This window comes from Monodelphis domestica, chromosome 6 (assembly GCF_027887165.1).
Source record: "Monodelphis domestica isolate mMonDom1 chromosome 6, mMonDom1.pri, whole genome shotgun sequence".
Classification (NCBI taxonomy): Eukaryota; Metazoa; Chordata; class Mammalia; order Didelphimorphia; family Didelphidae; genus Monodelphis; species Monodelphis domestica.
Window position 1 is genome coordinate 182,325,255 of NC_077232.1, and position 20,778 is coordinate 182,346,032.

The window sequence follows — 20,778 nt, forward strand, 5'->3', positions numbered from 1 at the left end:
GAAGAATACTCTTATTGAAAATAGGTATTACTTAAACCTTACTCTTAGTGAAATCAATTCTAAAAGGGAAGAGCATCTAGATCCATTGGGGTCTTGATTTCTATCTTATCCTATAGGGAAAGTGAGAAGAGAAAATAAGGGGGAGTACAAAAAGGGAGGGAAAGAGAGGGGGAGGGAACTTAAAAGACCCTAAAAAATAAGAAGAAAATAAAAAGGGAAGAACCAGAAAGGGAAGCATATTAAGGGAGGGGATTAAGGGAATTGATTAAAAGCAAACCACTCATTTAAAAGGATATAGCAAAAGAAGAAAGGACAGAACTAGGAGAGGATATCAAAATATTGGGGAACACAAAAATGACAATCATAACTTTGAATATGAATGGGATGAACTCACCCATAAAACGAAAAAAAAAAATAGGAGAGTAGATTAGAATCCAAAATCCAACCATATGTTGTCTACAAGAAACACACCTGAAGTGGGTAGACATTCAAAAGGTTAGAATTAAAGGTTGGAGCAAAACCTATTGGGCCTCAACTGATAGAAAGTAGGCAGGAGTTGCAATTATGATATCTGACAAAGCCAAAGTAAAAATAGATCTGATTAAAAGGGATAGGCAAGGTAAATATATTCTCATAAATGGGAGTATAGACAATGAGGAAATATCACTAAACAACATGTATGCACCAAATGGTATAGCATACAAATTTCTAAAGGAGGAACTAGTGGAACTGAAGGATAAAATAGATAGTAAAACTAGACTAGTGGGAGACCTGAATCTAACACTATCAAATTTAGATAAATCAAATAAAAAAATTAATAAGAAAGAGGTAAGAGATATGAATGAAAGCTTAGAAAAATTAGAGTTAATAGATATGTGGAGAAAAATAAATAGGGACAAAAAGTAATACACCTTTTTAGCAGCACATGGTACATTCACAAAGACTGACCATGTACTAGGTCATAAAAACATGGCAAACAAATTCAGAAAAGCAGAGATAATAAATGCAACCTTTTCAGATCATAACGCAATAAAAATAATAGTCAGTAATGGTACATAGAGAGCCAAATAAAAAAATTAATTGGAAATTAAATAATATGATTCTCCAAAATTGACTAGAGAACAAATCATAGAAACAATAATTTCATTGAAGAAAATGACAATGATGAGACATCCTTTCAAAATCTATGGGATGCATCCAAAGCAATACTCAGGGTAAAACTTATATCCTTGAGTTCATATATTAACAAATTAGGGAGGGCAAAGGTCAATGAATTGGACATGCAAATCAAAAAACTTGAAAGTGAACAAATTAAAAATCCCCAGAAGAAAACTAAATTAGAGATCCTAAAAATTAAGGGAGAAATTAATAAAATCGAAAGTGAAAGAATTATTGAATTAATAACTAAGACTAGAAACTGGTATTTTGAAAGAAACAAACAAAATAGACAAAGTACTGATCAATCTAATAAAAAAAGGAAAGAAGAAAACTAAATTAACAGTATCATAGATGAAAAGGGAGACCTCACCACCAATGAAAAAGAAATTAAGGCAATCATTAAAAACTATTTTGCCCAATTACATGGCAATAAATATGCCAATCTAGGCAATATGGAAGAATATTTACAAAAATACAAATTGCCTAGATTAACAGAAGAGGAAATAGAATTCTTAAATAATCCCTCACCAGAAAAAGAAATTGAACAAGCCATCAAGGAACTCCGTGAGAAAAAATGCCCAGGGCCTGATGGATTCACAAACATTCAAAGAACAGCTAATCCCAATACAATACAAACTATTTGACATAATAAGCAAAGAAGGAATTCTACCAAATTCCTTTTATGACACAAATATGGTACTGATTCCAAAGCTAGGCAGGTCAAAAATGGAGAAAGAAAACTACAGAACAATCTCCTTAATGAACATAGATGCAAAAATCTTAAATAGGATACTAGCAAAAGACTCCAGCAAGTCATCATGAGGGTTATTCAATATAATCAGGTGGGATTTATCCCAGGAATGCAATATTAGGAAAACAATCCACAAAATTGACCATATCTACAAGTAAACCAATAAAAATCACATGATTATCTTAATAGACACAGAAAAAGCCTTTGACAAAAGACAACACTCATTCCTACTGAAAACACTAGAAAGTATAGGAATATAAGGGTCTTTCCTAAAAATAATAAGCAGTATATATCTAAAACCATCAGCCAACATCATCTGCAATGGGGATAAACTAGATGCATTCCCAATAAGATCAGGAATGAAACAAGGATGGTCATTATCACCTTTATTATTTAACACTGTTCTAGAAACATTAGCAGTAGCAATTAGAGAAGGAAAAGAAATTGAAGGCATTAAAATTGGCAATGAAGAGACCAATCTATCACTCTTTGAGGATGATATGATGGTCTACTTAAAGAATTCTAGAGAATCAACTAAAAAGCTAGTGGAAATAAACAACAACTTTAGCAAAGTTGCAGGATACAAAATAAATCCACATAAGTCATCAGCATTTCTATATATCTCCAACTCATCTCAGTAGCAAGAATTAGAAAGAGAAATCCCATTCAAAATCACCTTAGACAAAATAAAATACCTAGGAATCTATTTGCCGAGACAAACACAGGAACTATATGAACACAACTACAAAACACTTTCCACACAATTAAAACTAGATCTAAACAATTGGAAAAATATTAACTGCTCATGTGTAGGATGAGCTAACATAATAAAAATGACCATCCTATCCAAACTTATTTACTTATTTAGTGCCATACCCATGGAACTATCAAAAAACATTTTTTAACTGAATTAAAAAAAAATAACAAAGTTCATTTGGAAGAACAAAAGTTCAAAGATATCCAGGGAAATAATGAAAAAAATGCAAAGGAAGGAGGCCTTGCAGTCCCAGATGTCAAACTATATTATAAAGCAGTGGTCATCAAAAACACTATGGTACTGGCTAAGAGACAAAAAGGAGTATCAGTGGAATAGACTTCGGTTAGGTGGCCTCAGCAAGACTGTTTATGAAAAGCCCAAAGATCCCAGCTTTTGGGACCAAAATCTACTATCTGATAAAAACTGCTGGGAAAATTGGAAGACAGTATGGGAGAGATTAGGTTTGGATCAACATCTCACACCCTACACCAAGATAAACTCAGAATGTTAATCAGAGAGATGCAAATCAAAACAACTCTGAGGTATCACCTCACACCTAGCACATTGGCTAACATGTCAGCAATAGAAAGTAATGAATGCTGGAGGGGATGTGGCAAAGTAGGGACATTAATTCATTGCTGGTGTAGTTGTGAATTGATCCAACCATTTTGGAGGGCAATTTGGAACTATGCCCAAAGGGCGATAAAAGAAAGTCTATTTCCTCCATATCTTCTTTAACTATGCAAACTGTTTATAAAAGTTTTGTTTCACAAGGATGTGTTAATCAAGCCTCACTGTATGATATTTTTACATTATATAATTTGGCCATGTGGAGCCAAGGAAGAGAATAAGAAAATACATTAATTTAGATCATGAGTCCTTAACATTTTCTGTACTATGGATCCTTTTGGTTGTCTACTGAAGTCAATGGACACCTTCACAGAATTATATTTTTAAATGCACCAATATAAAATACATACGATTAATAAAGGAAACAAATCATCTTGAAACTCACAGATTCTCTTCTGTTCATTCATATAGCCCTAGAGGTTTAGGTTAATAATTCAAGTAGGAGAATTAATTTTAAACATCCCATAATGTTAGATAAAAGTTAGGAAATGATACTGGTCAGTCATTTGTATTTGCTCAAGTTCATAGGGCATCTAAGAGGAAAAAATATAATTTCACCATGATTTTTAGTTGGCCCTAGGAAATTTCAAAGGAAAAGCACAAAAGGTGGGTTTGGACTTCTTTGGGAAGTAAACTATGAAATATACAACCTGAGCCTTAATATATTGGTAATGTTTGATATCATATATTTCACAAAGATTAAAATTAGTTTTCCATTTCAATATTTTTAATATTCTATAGTGAATATAGTCACCCTATATAAAATTAAGTCAATGCATTATGCAGTATTTCAATCATAAGATCTTTTATACATACTCAGTCTATCAGTCAATGTAATCTTACAGTATAAGAAAAAATACATTAAATTGCAGTCAGTCACTCTGTCTAAAATATCTTAAATTATTTAAATTGAGTTCTGATTAAAGTTAAAATAAAATCCTCCTCAATAGGGCATACAAGGTTTCTAGGACTTATGCAAATGAATTTTTGTAATCCAATTCCAGAGCAGTCTCAATGGTATTCATTACATTTTATGAAATTTCATGGACCTCATGTTCGTGAACTTTAACATGGCGAGGATGGGTATGATTGAAAGGAATGAATGCTCTTATTGCTAGACTGGTGGGCAATGTCTTGACTTGCTGAACTGCAATCTTTCTGATAATTAACATAAGTAAGCTTATAATAACCACCCACATTTAACTCATATAGATTAATGTTCCAAAAGGATAATGACTAAACCAAGAAAAGGAAAGGATTTGGGGGAATGGATGATAAAGCTCAAGGAAAGGAAGATACGGTGGAAACAGTGTTTTTCATACATAAAGTTTTGTGCATATTACTGTGCAAATGAAGCAAAAATAAAAGTTATTCACCTATAAACTCCACAATTTTTTTACATCTTTAAAAAACTTCTACATGGAATATGCCTGCATTTAATTCCAATCATCTATTTTATGTGATTTGGCACTTAGATCATATGATTTTGACACATATACTATAAAACCACACATTCATGACATTAGATATTAAGAAGATCATTTTTCAAAGTTTGGCTTTGATTGTAAAACAAATGTTTTCAATGGAGTTGAAATTAGGAGAGTTCCCAAACCAAGGAAACATTAAAAAAAATCTATCTTAGATATTTTTAACCTTTCATGATATATTGCATTATACAAAGCTATGTTGTAGTATTCCATAATTTGGAAATTTCTTTAATTACAGAAAAATTCTGCTTCTCAGTGCGTGTACACATACTCAGAAATAGTTCAACAGTTCTTGATTCTGTTTTTTTCATGTTATATCATGCTTTATTTTGAACTTTATGTGCCTGATTCTGTTTTTATTGTGGATTTGAAATGTTTTATCTGTCACTGAAGTGTACTCTCTTAAGAGATAGAATATATATGATTATAAAAAACAACACATAATTAAAACTACAACAAAGAGAAAAATTAAATATATGTTCATAGTACAAAATAAATAAAAATGAAGAAAATACATGATAATTTTTGGAAGACAGAAGCAACCAGATATTGAGGAAGTTACAAAAAGCCTCAGAGGGAGATGATGCTTGGCCAAAACAATAGGTGGCTATAAAACAAGACACTGTTGGGTTATTTCATAGAGATGCTTTTTTAGTTCTTCTCTTACACCTAGTTTCATATTTTAATGCTGGTAAAGATACCCCATAATAAAATGACATTATCATACCTAAGAACAATAATGACAAGGGCAAGTTTCCATAAGATAAACTGTCAGAGATATTCATTTAGAAAAAAAAAAAACATTCAATTTCATTCACACGATCTAACGAATCACATTTAAGTAGTGAAAAATCATGATTTGACTTCTTGAGGTAATTAGGAGTGTTTTTAAAGACTTTCGATGACTATTCTTTAGTGATTGCAAATATAGCAAAATATATCAATACAAGCACCATGTGAAAAATCTGATGAACAAAAAACATCCTATTGAGGAAATGAAATGAACAGCATGGCGGTTAAATAGCAGCTTCATCTAGAGCTTGCAATCCTAATGCTTTGGAAAGTCAATATTAATTGGCTCTTTAATTTAAAGTGAGCCAGATATCTAGCACACTACTGTTATTTACTATATCTTCTCTGCCCACCCCCATGATGGATATATTAATATGCTAAAAAGTATTTGAAATTTTTAGATATCTATATATTATATTATTGAATTTTAAATTTTTCTTCAAATACAGGACGAAAGAGATGTTCAACCAAGAAAGACCTTTTGACACTATGCTGATCACATTCCATGTCAGACACTATAGGGTCTATTTTCATAAAAAAATTCACACACACACACTCTCTCTCTCTCTCTCTCTTTATTATGAACATTGATTTGAAAGGGCAGCCTACTGATTTTGTCTATAAACATATAGTTATATGAAATATATGTAAGCAATATTATGTCAATGTGATATAGAACTAAAATTCATTTTGATGGTATTATATATGTATAAAAACAATGAATCTTTCTTCAAAGGAGGCACAGATTTTGAGGAGGAAAGCAGGCTGGATTGTATGTACAAAACTATATAATACTATCATTATTTCCAAACTGCTCCTTCAACACATACAAGTGGATCAAAGACATACGCAGTGGATCAATTGCTGAAAATTTCTTATAGTAAACTTAAGATTAAATAAATTCAACATTTATTAAGCACCTGTATGCAAGATCATTTTTTTCGGGGTACCCAAATGAAACAGGAAATCAGAAAAAGTTTATCAGAGAAAGCTGATGTTCAGACATTCTTAAACAGAGAATGGTATATTTATAATATTACCACTTAACTGTTTGTCAAAATGGATATATGCAGTACTCTACTTGCTCGTCTGTATATCATCTATTCTTCCTTTCTCCTTTGTGCTAAAACTAATTCTCCTTCCAAGGTGTTGCATTCAGCAGGTTTAGATCTAGTTACAACTTTTTTCAACATTAGAATGAGTTCCTAGAAAGTAGAGACTATTTTTATCTCTTTTAAAAAGAATATATTTTTATTTAAAAATATTTTCCAATTACATTTTAAAAGTTTGAATATTCATTTAAAATATTTTTGAGTTCCAAATAACTCTTCCTCCCTCTTATCTTTTCCTCATTCCTTGAGAAGGCTAACAATTTACTGATTATACATGTAAATTCATATAAAACATTTCCAAATTAGTCATCCTGCAAAATAAAACATGTAAAAAACTATGAAAACTAAAGTGAAAAAAGTATGTTCATCAGTTTTTTCTCTGAAGGTAGATGGCATTTTTTAAAAATCATGGATTCTATCAAATTGTCTTAGATCATTGTTCTGATCAGTCTTTCACAATTGAAAATCATTATAATTTTGCTCTTACTATGCAGTGTTCTTCTTCTGACCACTTTGTTTTACATCAGTTCATATAAAACTTCTAGGTTTTTCTGACTCCATCCTGTTTGTCATTTCTTACAACACAATAGTATTCCGTCACAATCATATATTATAACCCGTTCAGCTATTCCCCAATAGATGGGCATTTCATCACTTTATAATTCTTTGCCACTACCTAAAGAGCTGCCATGAGTATTTGTGTGATAGTAAATATATACATATATATTCTTTAAAGGTTTCATTCTAACGGCACCATAAGTATTTTATCTCTAATTTCTCGAGGAAATTCTTAATTCTATATTTTCCTTTTGTTTATCTTCCTATTGAATTTATCCAAATCTGAGAAATGAATGCTTCATAAAGTCTATCATCATAGGGGTACCATCTGATAATACTGAAACTGATTACTATGCTGAAAAATGTAGTTTTCAATTCAGTTCATTTATCCTATATGTTTAAATATTTGGAAAATATACATTTAATATCAGTAAAGGTTCTTTGTCTATAGCTCTTTTCAGCATAATATACTTCCTTTTTATATTGGGATTTATCATTTACTCTATTTACATTTACAATTATGAGAGTTACGCTTATAGTTGTCTCCATTTGTGTTCCTAATACTGTGGGGTTCTTTTTCCTCTTTTAAGTCAGTGCTTTGTTTCCCCTAACATAATTTTAAATTTCCCCCACTTGCTCTGCATCTTTTTCTAAAAAACATTTAACTGCTGAATTCTGTTAATTAATACTCTTCCTTTTCTTTCTCCTTTGGACTATTATTATTTGATTCATGGTCTGTAAACTGATTTCTTCCTTTTTTACACTCTTTTGGATCTTCATGAAATTAAATCTTCCAAAATATCAAATTTGATTCCAATTTCATTCAATTTCAATGTTATTGCCTTTGTAGATCATGTCTCCATCTCTTTTTCTTGTGCTTCACTTTTAAGAGTATTATTTCATGAGTGATGAAATAAAGATAGAAAGTGTCCCATAGAAGAATTTTTCATATCACTGTTATTTCAGAATATATCCCTTCCCAATATCTTACCTAGTGAGTCATCCTTTGTAACAAAGAATGTATATGAAAGAAAAAAGACACCCCAAACTAATTAACACATTGACTCTTTCATAGTATAGAGGATAAATGTCTCCCGTATAACAAATAGTATACCATACTACATACATCAATCATGCTTCTTCTCTGTTGAGACAAGAGGTATTCTTCATAATCATTTCTCTGAAATCACTGTGTTAACCAGTGGGCTGAGAACTTGCAGCATTATTTTACTTTATATTATTAAGAGATTTGTGCAATTTCTTTTCTTAGTTATGCTTACAAGTCTTCCTAAATTTCTCATCATTCTTCACATTAATTATTTCTTATGGCACAATAATATTGCTATTTCATTACTTTTATATACCATGATTTATTGCAATTTATTCAGTCATTCCCCAATCAATGAGAGCCCACTTTTCTTCTACTCCTTGCTACTACAAAAAGTTCTGCTTCACATATTTTTGTGTAATAGGACCTTTCCACGTGTCTCTGACTTCCTTGACTAATTATGTTTCTCCTGGGTCAAAGGGTAATTTTACAATTCAATGATTCTTTAAAATATATTTCTACATTGCAAATGAAGCAATTTTATGTTAAATATATCTTGAAATTACATACTCAAAACATCAGGTTTTATTCTTTGCAACAGTATGCATTTTCTTTAGAAAATTAGAAATTCCAACTTTGTCCCTTTTTAAATTTCCCATCTAAGTTAAAAGTTCAAGAAAAAAGTTTTGAACTAGAAAATAAAGTTGACTGGGTTTTTTATTCCTACTTCTGCTACTTATCATCATGACTTTTAGGGAAACTACTTTAAATCCTCAATCTTTAAAATAACATACATGCTATTTGATCTATTAATACAAGTACATAAAGTAAGACATCACAATAAATACTATCTGATCTATTTATGAGTACATAAAATAAGACACACATGAAAGTGCCTTGGAAAAAGGTTATGTATTATGCAAAGCTATTATCATCATCATTCTACCAGAGTCCCTGAAAAAGGTGAGCTGCAATATTCTACTTGACTGATTTTGTACCTGTAAATTAATTTCTATTTCCCACACATGGCTAAATGCTAGATCTTTGTACAAATTATGTTTTGGTTTTAATTCAACTGTATTTAAGCCCTGAAGAGTTATGAAAATACACAGTTTGCATAAAAACACCATATTGTATCAAATAAAGCTGAATCAAAACATTCACTCATATCTTGTATAGATATAAAGGAAATTGCCTTAACAGCCAAATCTTATACCTGGATGAGATCTTGTAATCTATACCCAAAGGCGTAATTTATAAATAATCATATACCATCTTACATTTAAATATGATGCTATAAACTCATCATCGAAGGAGCAAATGTTATTAGAGATAGTTCTCACCCCTCTATCCCTGGACCATAGAACTAACCATGCTCTCTTATCCAATTTCAACATGAATTTCCACAATGGCTGGCTGAAGCTCAGGCAGCAGCCTATTGCCATGGTAAATAGGAAAGCTAAATGGCCCATATGGTATTTGAACCTTTGAAATTAAGTGAGTTTAACAAGTAAGGTCTTGAAGAATTTCTAGGTTAATTCTGAATAGGGTATGTTTGAGAATACTAGGAGGTATAAAAGTAAGAATGGAGCAGTAATAACAGGAAAGCATTTTTAATAACAGCAGAAACTAATATTAATATGTTATAAAATATCTGAGAAGTCTCTTTTTTTAACCTATAGGAAAACTTCATACAGAAGTATTGATAACTCAGTCCATCATAGGGCACTGTAATCATTCTGACTCCTTCAGTTCATGCCCAGAGTATGATATAAAAATATTTCCTGATTAGTTTTGAGAAAGGAGATGTAAAAATATAAGTTTTTAAACTTAAGTTAATAATGCATGCTATGAACAAAACAGATACATCACAATTACTTTTGATAAAAATGATTTTAAAAAAAACATTAAAACAATCAGGTCAAACTAGGTCTATTCCCTCAGAGAAAGAAGGGAGTATACAAACATGGAGTTTGAATGGAGTATAAATCTTTTAGTGTAACTACTGAGCCCAAACATTTTTTGCCCATCTCTATGTTTATCTTATTTAATTGCTCAAAGTCATTATATTCATAAGAGTCTGGATTAGCTTATACTAGATTATCAATTTTGAAATGTGGACTTTGGACCCCTGGGGATCCTCAAGACTGGGGGGGGGGAAGGAGGGAGAGAGAGAGAAAGAGAGAGAGAGAGCCCGCGTGCAAGGTCAAAATTATTATTTTCATTACAAAGCTAAAATTATTTGACTATTAAATATTCTTTCCTCTTCCAATTATATATTTGTATGAGGTCAGGTTTTCTTTATATACTTCAACCAAAACAACATATTGTAACAGATTTAATGGAGTAGATATAAGGATCCAGCTTTCTTTTATTAAGCTAGGTATTGAACAGATCTGCAAAAATATATAAAACAAGGCTATTCTCACTAATTTTTTTGAAATATGTTTATTTTTATACAAAATGCCATTTTTGTTATGATATAGTGGTTTGCTACTGTTAGTTTCTAATGAACTATATTATTCATCAGTTTAATTTTTAGTATGGTAGATATCAAAAGATGTGCCCATATAAGCAAACACTCTTTGGGAAAGCCAATAATTTTTAATTAAATTGATTTTAATATTAAATTACATTATTTTTCTTATTTAAATAAATTATTATTAAATTAAATTAATTTTAATAACTTCAAATTTTTTAATATAAGAAGGTACTAAGACCAAAACATCTGAGAAACTGTACTAGCCTGTTTTATCTGTAAAAGGTACCTACAACCTTTTATTAACATCTGAGTAACTACATTTAGGAGTCTTAAGTCATGGAAAATTCTAACCACTTCCCTGATGGATCTGACTTGTGTTGATATAGATATATGTATATATATATAAAGATAATAGGAACCCAGGTAGCTCTGCCATAGAGTGAAGTATATCTCACTGAATCCTTTGTTTTAAAAGCTAAAATTTAAATAGAAGCAAGTTTCTGTGAACATCAGCTATTTACTTGCTTGGTTTCAATGAGGCCACAAAGACATCTATAATACTTCCTTATGTAAACCGAATGCCATCACTGCTTTGGTAAAGGACATGTGAACTGAATCCATCTTTGCTCTACTCACAATCCCTGCCATTTCCCAAAACAAAACCACCCTTCTTTGACTACCATCCCCTTACATGTGTGATGTCCTCAATAAAATGTAATCTCCTACATGACAAACATTATATTCCTTTTTCAGTCCCAATGCTTGTTACATAGTAAGTACATAATAAAAGCACTAAATAAAATATTTAATTATTCATTCAATGTTTTTTTTTAAGGCAGAAAAAGGTATTTTTCTCAGATGAGGAAATGAACTCATCCTTTAGACTTTAATACATATTAATTTTGTGGGTCAACTCATAATATTGGAATCATGTGTTCTGTTTTATTATCAGAACATTAGTTATTAATCATGTGGTATTATTGTTTACCAACAATTTCACTATTTTCATTATGAAATTAAGCACAAATTCATACTATTTCCTCCCATCACTCAACCACACCTTCTCTATCAGCTGAAAGGGAATATGAAGCTGCCCTTCCTTGCCTCTCTTTGCAACATTTCACTTGTTCAAAGGCTGTGTATATAAAAAGTACTCAATAGAGTAGATTTTAATAGACTGTAAGGTTCCTATTACCGGATCAGTCATAGTTCAGTATTGCTATATAGATTTCCAAGTACAGAGCTATAAATAATTTCTTTTCTTTTGTGGGAAAAATCCAAATATTTAATAGTATATTTTAAATATCTCTGATCTATTTATATTGGTTTGAGGTAAATTCATCCTGTCCCCTCTTCTTCCACACTTTCTTAAACCCAATTTTGTATCTGAGCTGTAGGGAATCAAAGCAAATTTAGGTATCACCTGTTCTTTTCAAACTTTATTTTTAAAACGAGGTTTATTTTTTTGATAGAATGTCAAAATTTTTTCACATCTTTACAGTTAAAAGACATTAGCAGTACCTAAAAGTGCTTAAAGAAGGGACCATAACATTGTTCTTGAAATTCTTAAAGATGTCTAAATTTGCAATAGATTTTAAAACGAGTAAATTAAATGTAACTTTATTTCTTTGATTAACTGGGTTTTAGTGGACACAATATATAACCGCAAATCTACAGCCATTACCATCACAATTATCATCACCAACAACAGAACAGCACAGACCTTCACAAAGGATTGAGAGGATTCACAAAGCTCCACCTAAAGGCATTTGCTGCTTTCAAAAGCTTCAGTAGCCCAGCAGGGGGCAAGACTATCTAAGTAACATTTATCAAAATAAATAAGAAATTCCTCAGTAATTCTTCTCTTTGTTTTTACAAAATAATTTGTCTGTGTGATGTTAGCAGATATTAGCTTTTAGAACATTGTAATTTAATTTTTTAAATATTAATCATTTTAAATTCTGCTAATATTTATTTTCAGAGCTGACAAAACAAAACATTAACTTAGATTTGTGCTGTTGTTAATTTAATACTTGTTGGATGTAGGCAATGTTCCAAGTTACAAAGTCATGAGAAGGCCTCATAATTTATTAAATATTAATAAATAATCATTAAAATTTAATAATCCATAATGTCATTTAATCATGTGTTAGAAAGTAGCTTTGGAGGTAATGTTTTTAAAATTTTTTTAAATACTTCAATTATGACCTATTTTTTAAAACTACTTGTGGCCACCAAAACAAACCATTAATGTTTGATTTTAGGATGTAAACACATTTCAGCAAAAAAAAAAAAGAAATCATAATTAAATTTTTGTTAAATATATTTTATTTTAATCTTTGTAGGTGTCAAGATGAAATCAAATAAACATATGAAACAAGGCATCACTTTCCATCCCTAATGGATTTTCTCTAAATCTTTGGCCCATTCATTTCAAATCAATATGTATTTTTTATTATTAAAAAAAATTTTTTAAACACTTACCTTCCATCTTGGAATCAATACTTTGTGTTGGTTCCAAGGCAGAAGAGGGGTAAGGGCTAGGCAATGGGGATCAAGTGACTTGCCCAGGGTCACACAGCTGGAAAGTGCCTGAGGTCATATTTGAATCCAGGACCAGCTAGTTTCTAGGCCTGGCTCTCAATCCACTGAGCTACCCAGCTGCCCCCAATATCTATTTTTAAGTGCGCACTGTGTGCAATATGCTATGTATAAGGTTGCTATACAAAGACAAAAAAAAATGAAAAAATAGTTCCTTCCTAAAGAAATGGATATTTTGTCATTGAACATAAATTTTAACAAGCATTAAGTATGTATAAGACTTCATGCATTTCAGTTAACATTCTATCAAACAGCATTATTACTCAATTAACCTTAAGTGCCTACTATGTGCCAAGGCACTGTGTTCCTACTGCCTATAACATTTGTCTTATATAAACATAACTCTAGGTGATGGTTCACTTACTTTATTGATTTTCAGGGACCCTGTAAAAACAGTAACATTAAAATTTACTTCTAGGGTATTTGAAAATGTTAATGAAATAAAATAAAATAAATTAAAAGCAAATATACTTTGATACCTAGAAAAATTATTTTGGTATGTGAATTAAAATGAATGTCACAGTAGCTAAAAATATATCTAGTATAAACAAATTTATTCACATCCTAAAGCAGGGTGATAACTTCATAAATTGGAACAATGCCCCCCAGAAAGAGTAAGGGACAGCAAGAAAACCTAAAGGGAATATTTTTGCTTTATGTGCAGGGACAGTGATTAACTTTTTAAAAGTCAGACTGAAATTTATAATATTAAAAGACAAAAGCTAATATAATGTTTTTTTTTAGATTGAGACATCAGTGCTTAAAAAAAGCACTTAAATGGCATTGCTTATTCCTTTTATTTTATTTTATTAAAAATAAAACCCTTACCTTCCATATTAGAATCAATACTATGTATTGCTTCTAAGGCAGAAGAGTGGCAAAGGCTAGGCAATGGGGGTTAAGTGATTTGTCTAGGGACACACAACTAGGAAGTGTCTGAGGCCAGATTTGAAACTAGGACCTCCCCATCTTTGGGCCTGGCTCTCAATCTACTAAGCCACCCAGCTGGTTGCCCTCCGTTTATCCCTTTGAAATAGAAAGAAAACATTATTTGGCATCTTCATGATACTCAGAAAAATGGCAAAGTTAATGTTTTTTGAGACTACATTAGGGAAAATAAGAGTGTGATATGAAATATTAATTTTTGTGGTAATTAAACTCAGACATTGGTAGAATATAGTGTTGTCCAAAAGAAAGAAGACTCAGAATAAAAAATCTGGACTGTATTGCTAGAGTGCATTTATTTACTCACTGAGAAATCCTTTGCTAAGAAATTGAAGTCTATAATGACAGGTTCCGTCATTGATTAGTTTTGGGATCATGAGAAAATCAATTGTTTTTTCTAGGTCTTTATTCCCTTATAGGCAATATCATTGAATTTGTAAGATAGACTTCCAGCTCAAAAAATATAACAGGAATTCTATTACTGACAATATTTTAAATACTGAACTGCCAAGATTATATACATTTCTACTTACCATTATATCCACTACAAACAAATAATCATTTTTTTTGGAACTTGCTTAAACACTGAAATATAATTGCTAAATATAACTTTCCTTCCTGATCATTCTAACTAGGAGTTGTTGTCCCAAGAAGAAAATGTTATTTTTTTATCTTAATGGATAACTGTAGTTCTTATTGAAAATAACTTTATATTCTGATTCATTTAGAAAATATTCTATCATAATTTTAAGTGTCCTACAAGAATTGCAAATCAATGACTATGTGAAACAAGGGTCTTAATTTCAGGTACATTTACTGAAGATGTTCAGTTACCTTTGTGCATAATCAGTATGTGAAGGAGAATGCAGAGCTGACTAGTTATTTAAAATTCAACCAAGCACAAAATTCGGTGCAATCACAGATGGAAATAACCATGCTCAGATTATTTCTCATATTTCTGCTCCCCAAAGCCAGAAAGTTATTTTCCACTAGTTGATTTTTACCACCAGATTGCAGCTATAAATCCAAAACAACTTCTGTTGACTTGTGTCAAATGTAAGAAATGTGGGAAGGTTGAGAATAACCATCCACGATGATGTTATTAAAAAGCAAAAATAGTTTTACCTCCTCTAGGTCAGGAAAAGATTAGGTAGTAAAAATTGATTAGCCAAAGATGTCAATTCCTCCCAATCCCAAATTCGCTTACCTTATCCAAAAAGAAACAATATTAAAAGGAAATAAATAGCAATTTCAACATAGTAAAAAAGTTGATTCCCTAAGGGGAGGCTTTTCATATTGTAACAAAGAGCCATCATCAGCCACTGAATTATGCCAAGAAGCTTTAGAACACAATTCAAAAAACGGAGAAAGTTTTATTTTCAAATGATAGTAATTTTTAACACTATCATAAACGATCCAATGCTGTTTGATATTCATTCAATGTTAGTTAGGAAAGCTTTGTTTAAGAGAACCCATTGCTCTCATTCATATTAATAATGGAAAATTATCTTGATTAGGGGGTGCAGTGCATAGAACAGTACATAGGAAGTCAGGAAGACCTCTTGTGGGTCCTAGCCCTGTCCCCTGGAACAAGACACTTAACCTCTCCATTTCTCTTTTCTCATTTATAAAATGGGGATGAAAACATCTCCTTCCTTGGCTTTTGCAAGGATAAAATGAAATAATATTTGTAAAGTGCTTTGCAAACCTTAAAGGATTATATTAATGCTAGCCATTATTATTAAATTAATATAATTGGAGAATGTAGCTAAAGTGATGTTTATTTGCCTTGACAAATATATACCAAGCAGTAGCCATGACAGGCAAAACAGCTGGACACAGGAATACAAGATGGGGGTGCTTTCAGGAGACAGATTGTATATACAGATAACACTACTGGGCAGTATGTGATTAATTTTTACAGAAAGCCATTACTCATACCTTCAGAAGAACAAAGAAGCCATTATTTTGGCTGGCATGATGGAGTTAGTTTTCATTTATGGGGGTACTATCCTTGCCTTTAAGAAATTATATTTTACTCAGATGATATAACATGCACAATAAAAATTACATATGAAGAATATACAAAGTAATTTCCATGGAGAGGGCACTATCAATTGGAAAGATCAGGACAGGCTTCTTGTAAGAGGTGGAACATAAGTTCAATTTTGAAAGAAGGTGGAGATTCGATGAGGCAGAGGTAAGCAGGGAGGGCATTTCAGGCATGAGAGTGCAAAGTTTATGAGATAAATGTCATGTGTGAGGAACCACAAGTAGACCAATTTAACTGGAATGTAGCTTGCATGAAAGGAAGTAATATGCAATTAACTTAGGGAAGTAGACTGGAGTCAGATTGTAAACAGCTTTAAAAGACAAATTGGCGCTTGATTTTTATGCAATAAGGAAAAAGTGTAGCTTCTTAGGCATATGGGGAGTGACACAGTCATAACTGCTCTTTATGAATATGAATATAACCCCTAAGTAGGAGGACAAACACAAGACAGGAGATCTATAGGAGCTGAGAGGCCATGAGACGTTTGCCATAGTCCAGGTGAGAGGTGAAGAGGGTCTAAATGAAGACAGTGGTTGTAGGAATGGAGAGAAAGGAATATAAAGTGAGGTGTATCAGGGCGGTAGAATTGACAAGATCTGGAAACTCACTGGAGGTGAGGAGTGAATTCAGGAGAGATAAGAGTCTGGATCTGATTGTATTATCCTGGATGGAAGTTATAAGCGGATGCAACAAGTAAAGGATTTTATTATTGTCTGCATTCTCTAAGCCTTTTGAGAGGTAATACTGATAGCTTCTATTAATTATTTTGGACACAGGGCTGGCAATGAAAATACTAGAACTGGAATAATCTACAAAAGACATGGATACTACTCCTATTTTGTTGCCAGATTTTCTTTTTAGTGAACCCTGTGTCCAAAAATCATATTTTAGTGATGATTTGCTAGTTAAATGACCATGGAAAATAACGATAAAGCAAAATTATTTTCCTCGTGAGCACAAAGAAAATGTATAAATTTATTTTTCCTATGCCTTGACTGAGTTCTAAAACTGACACATTTTTGCTGATTAATAACGTTTGGGGGATGACCACTGAAGCTGTAAAAATCACGCAATGATCTAAATAAGTTAGAGATTTTTCCAAAGAAATGTCTGGAAGACATTAGGACAAGATATACTGAGCACATTAAGTTCTTTTAATTATTACTGAGCAACAATGTTAGATGAATGGCAAAAATGGTAAAGCAAATGTAGTAACTAACATTCTTGCTGAAAACTTTAAATATATATATAGGCAAAGAATTTTTCTCTAGAGGAAGCAATATATGTTGTTTCACAGCATCATGAAAAAGAAAATAAGTTAATGTGAGAATCTGTTTTTATTTTTATTTTCTATTCTATTTTCTATTTATTATAATTTATTGCACATTTATATCAAATCAGATGGGTGATTATTGCTATGTCATATAGTATATCATATGTATAAAAATAAATGACAACTCAAAAAATAATAATATACTGGCAAAACTCAGAGATATTACAAGTCTGGTTCTAGTCCAACATAATAAAGCAAAATCACAATAAAGTGAGTCATACATATTTTTTGGTTTCCCAGGACACATAAAAGTATGTTTATATTATAATATACATATGTAGTCACTATATATATACTATATAATATAAATATTAACATGTAGTTATTAAATATGCAATACTGTTATGTATGCCTAACAAAGAAGCCTACCTACCTTAATAAAAAAATACTTCACTTGCTAAAAAATGCTAAATATCACCTGAGCTTTATAGTGATGAAATTAGGAATATATTAGGAATACAGTTTTGATAAGGAATTTTGTAAGATTTTCTTAGAGGCTGTAGAGTGACTGAGGCAGAAAGAATGGTTTTGGAATTGAAAGGAGGAAGGGCAAGAAGAGTTCTGAGTCAGTTGATCCCTGACTTCTGTGGGGACTAGCCAGCTCTGCTCTCTTTCTGACCATAGCCCTGCTTGTGACAGGAAAGAAAGAGAAACCCTTGAAATATCTTGAGGGTTTGTCCTTTCCTTACTGTGGAAAAAAACATCAGGAAAAAGACTGGTTTATACCTGCTACTGTGAAAATGTTTGTATGAAAGGAGAAAGACCAGAAGAACTTCAAGCCATACTCTAAGTCAGTGAACCTCTAACATTTTGGATTACTGGCTTTGCCTACAGATAACTTAATCACACACACACACACACACACACACACACACACACACACACACACACACACACACACACATGTATTAGTCTCCAAGTAGTTTGTGCACTGGGCTCAGTGAAGAGAAGTTCACTCTTGGGCTTTCCTTCAAGGAGGAGAACTGGAATACTTTGCTAACATCTAACAAAGTATATACAACAGTATCCTCCTTATTATTAACACATTTAGTATTATCATTATTGCAGCTTTCAGCGTCTTACTCTTCTTGCTGAAGGAGGGTCTTGCCTCCCTAGTGATAGCTGCTGGCTGATCACAGGGTGGTGGTTGCTGAGGCAATTTTTTTACAATAGGACTTCAATGAAGTTTGCTTTACTGACTCTTCCTTTCATTTGAATACCTGGATGCCATTATGGGATCATTAATTGGCTTGATTTCAACACTGGTGTGTCTCAGGGAATAGGGAGGCCAAAGGAGAAGGAGAAGATGGGAAACAGCCAGTCAGTGGAGCAGTCAGAATGCACACAACAGATAATGATTAAGTATGGGGACTAATATGGGTGGAGGTTGTGGCAACTCAAAACAATTACAATAGAAACATCAGGACAGAATGAAAACAGATGACCATAAGTCTTACTGATAATTCCTTCAAAATCACATCCATAGAAACATAATTACTTTAAGATAATAAATCTATTTCTTAGAAGTTATAGGATCCAATCACTTTCTTTTAAAGAAGCTATTTGATGGTGGCTAATTGGCTCAGAGGATTGAGAGCCAGGTCTGGAGACAAGAGGTCCTGGATTCCAATCAGACATTTCCCACCTGTGTGATCCCTTGCAAGCCACTTAACCCTAATTGCCCAGTCCTCATACTCTTCTACCTTGGCACCAATACAACAATATTGATTCTAAGACAAGGAAGGAGTTTAAAAACAAAAGCTGTCCACTGAGACTTTGAAAGATAAAATGATTTTACCCAGGTTGACCTTAAATTCTTTACAAAAACATCAGCAAGTAATTTATACTTGATGAAGGGATTCAGTACAGTAAATATAAAGAGTGCTGGGTTTAGAGTCAGGATCTGAGTTCAAAAGCTCCCTCTTTCACTAGTGAATAGTGTTAAGTTTGAACAAGACATTTAACATTGATGAGGTGAAATGTCCTTATCTGTAAAAAGAAGGGGATTATACATGCTGATCACTAAGGTCTCTTGTAGCCTTAAATCTATCATCTAGGCCATCGAGGCCTATGTTTAGGTCATCAAAAGAAAAGTCATATGAAGAATGACTTTCATCTTTATATTATAAAGTAATTTGTGAGTCAAGAGCAGAATGGCCTAGGTGGGTAGACTGCTGGTTGTAAGTCAGATTTCTAGTACTACCTCTGAAATATATTAGGTATGTAACCATGGGACAAGTTATTTAACCTGTCAATTTCTCAAACAATTTTAAATACTATTTATTAATGATGAGTTTTAGAAATGCCGCAGTGAGGGGATTTCCAAAAGGTAATTATAATTTTCTAAAGAGATCATCTCACAGATCCCAAGTTCCCACCCTGAGGACCCCAATACATATACACATATTTTAGCTCTCTATCTCTCAAACTTTTGTCTTTGTCTCTCTCAAACAAGCATTTATTAAAAACATCCTATAATGAGGTGGGGGGAAAAGTGAAGAAGTTTTGCAGATCAAAAGAAATAAAATTTAATTTTAAAGCAAACATGAAAAAATGTTTAGCACATGCAAACTCTCCATTCCCCCCTCAAAGGGAATCCTTAAATTTTCAGTGCTTCAACTTGCTCCTCTATAAAGTGAAGGGGCTAAACAAACTTGATGGCTCTTAAGATCATGTGTAGGTTTCAGTTCGTGCATTTATGGTCCTAGACTGTGAATTACCCAAATATATATTTTTGCTGAAGCAATGAACGATAAATGAACCACGCAGAGATAGCTGTGGAAACATCTAAAGGTCTACCCAATCCTGGGCAATTGCTTGTTCTTGGTAGCTCTAAAGTGCCTATTACCCCATTTGTAAAAAGGTCTATGTTGTACAACAGTGATAGAAAGGATGGGAGTGAATCAGAAAGGAAAACTTCTCTGTCCTGGTTTAGGGAAGAAGAGTCTTTAAGTTAACAACGCTTAATTTTCTGCTAGCTTGATATGGACATGGGAAACCTGCTGAAGTCTTTCCCTTCAGAGACCACAACTAAGTATCAGTTGTTTAAGAAGCACCTTGTTACGAGGTTC

General features: G+C 32.2%; 1 protein-coding gene across 3 annotated transcripts in view; it reads right to left on the reverse strand.

Annotated features, from left to right (window-relative positions):
- Positions 1-20,778, reverse strand: part of NR3C2 (nuclear receptor subfamily 3 group C member 2) — a 411,230-nt gene that overhangs the window by 133,980 nt on the left and 256,472 nt on the right. The window lies entirely within an intron of this gene.